Raw genomic sequence first — 2,216 nt, 5'->3', positions numbered from 1 at the left:
TTCCACAAGTGTAAGCATATGTTCTACTAATAGTTTCCATATTACTTTTGTGAGTTAATTGCAACATATAACCCCAAACTATGACTTTTATTTTAAATTGGTGCCTAAAATTTTGAACATTTTAATTTCATCCCTAAACTACGACTCTCATTCTAAATTAGTTCCCAAAATTTTGAACATCTCAAATTCAACCTCAAACTATGACCCTTGACATACGTTCTTTTGGTAATTTTTTTGGTTAAATTTATTAATTTATGTTTATATTAAGCTCTATATAGTATTAATAGATTTTACCTATAATTAAGATAAGTTATACATTTCAGTGAGCTTAACGAACAAAGAGAAAAGCATCGAGCTTAACGAGCAACGAACTTAATGAGCAACGAAGTCGAGCAACAAAATTTTTTAACGAGCACAAGTTAAATACTGTCCAACTCGCTCGATAAGCACTCTTAATATATATATATATATATATATATATATATATATATATATATATATATATATATATATATATAGAAAAGCGGACAAGTGTCCAAGATAAGAACACCAATTTCCCAGGAAGAATACAACGTATACAGCCCCAATGCACTCTAAGATATAAAATGTTGTTATCTTTAAAAAAAAGAAAGTTTCAATGGATTAAATTTATTATCTATAATTTTTTATCACTGTTTTATTAATTTTAAATATTTATTATTATTGAAAATTGGTCATAAATAGTTAAAAAAATGAATTATGTGATCTAATTTCCAAATCTTATATGATGAGCATAGGTAATGAAATGACAATAAGTTTGTACTCTAATACCCCACAATTACAAGCACCAATAAGATGAACATTAAACTAAGAAATGTCGTACTACCAAGCAACTTAGATGATAAAAGAATCATTGTTATTTTTCGAGATCTCGGGTTCGAATATCAGAAATGTCAAGGATATGTTAAATGGTTAAGAGTTATCTTTGAATATATAATATATTTTACTTATCTCATATTAATCGAAAAAATAAAAAAAATTAAGAAATGTCTATAATTATCAATATATGTGTATATATTAGCCACACATAATTCATATACTATACAAGGCTATGCCGACCATTTTCTTTAGTTCATGACTATAAGAAATCACATAAATATTGGGTATGCTTTGCGTGTATCTATTCTCTTAATATATATATATTATATTATGTCCATTTGGACCAATTCCAAAGTCACAAAGTCGGTCCATGCATTAAACATTTCACACTATAAGTTGCCACGTTATTTTAAAATGTGTAATTAAGAGGGTAAATTATAAATTTAGTATCTAAACTACCAGTTTTGAAAGTTTTAGTACTTAAATTTTCATTTTTTTTCAAAATCATATTTAACGGTTGTTTTTTGTTTCGCTTTTGTACCTTGTTGTTAAAACCTTAACAGGTGATCTAACGTGGCACCTCTTTTATGAGTAAATTATATAATTCTTCACTCAACTATCTTCTCACTCCTATTTTGATCACTAAAGTTTGATTTTTTTTTAATTTAATTACTTAACTTTTAAATTACTCCTGATTTAATCACTATAATTTTCAAATTTAATTTTTTATTTTTAATCATATATTAATAAAATAATAATAAAAATGTCATGTCACAAAATTATTAATAAAATCCATTAAAAATGTAGTACCATTAAGTTTTTAACGATGAGGTACTAAAATGAAACAAAAACTAAATGTTAAGTATAGTTTTAAAAAACTTAAAAGTATAAATACTAAAATAGACTAAAACTGATAATTTAAATATTAAACATGTAATTTACCTTATTTAAAATATAGCAAATGTAAATTGAGGATACCAAAACTTATATCATGAATGTACTTTTGCGTTTTTTATATTTTTGTTCGACGATTACATTAATTCGATTATATATATATAGAGAGAGAAAGTTGATAGTTTTATTAAATTAAAATTACAATGAAGATTTATAAAAATAACAGTAACCCTAAAATATAATTATGACATTTTCTTATTATCATTGAGATTAAAACTAGCCACCTAAATCACCATAAATACTAAAAAAATGTTAAAAAAACTTAACTAAAAAGCTTAAACAAAATAAAGATACGAACAAATATGTATATATCAACAAACAAACCACAAAAGGGGATGAAGTTACTGAAAGACCATCGACAAATCGCAAATAAGAGCCAAGTGACGTGAGAAAACTATCCACGG

The sequence above is a fragment of the Hibiscus syriacus genome, unplaced genomic scaffold (genome assembly GCF_006381635.1).
Source record: "Hibiscus syriacus cultivar Baekdansim isolate YM2019G1 unplaced genomic scaffold, ASM638163v2 tig00112740_pilon, whole genome shotgun sequence".
Taxonomy (NCBI): domain Eukaryota; kingdom Viridiplantae; phylum Streptophyta; class Magnoliopsida; order Malvales; family Malvaceae; genus Hibiscus; species Hibiscus syriacus.
This window is presented reverse-complemented; position numbering follows the sequence as displayed.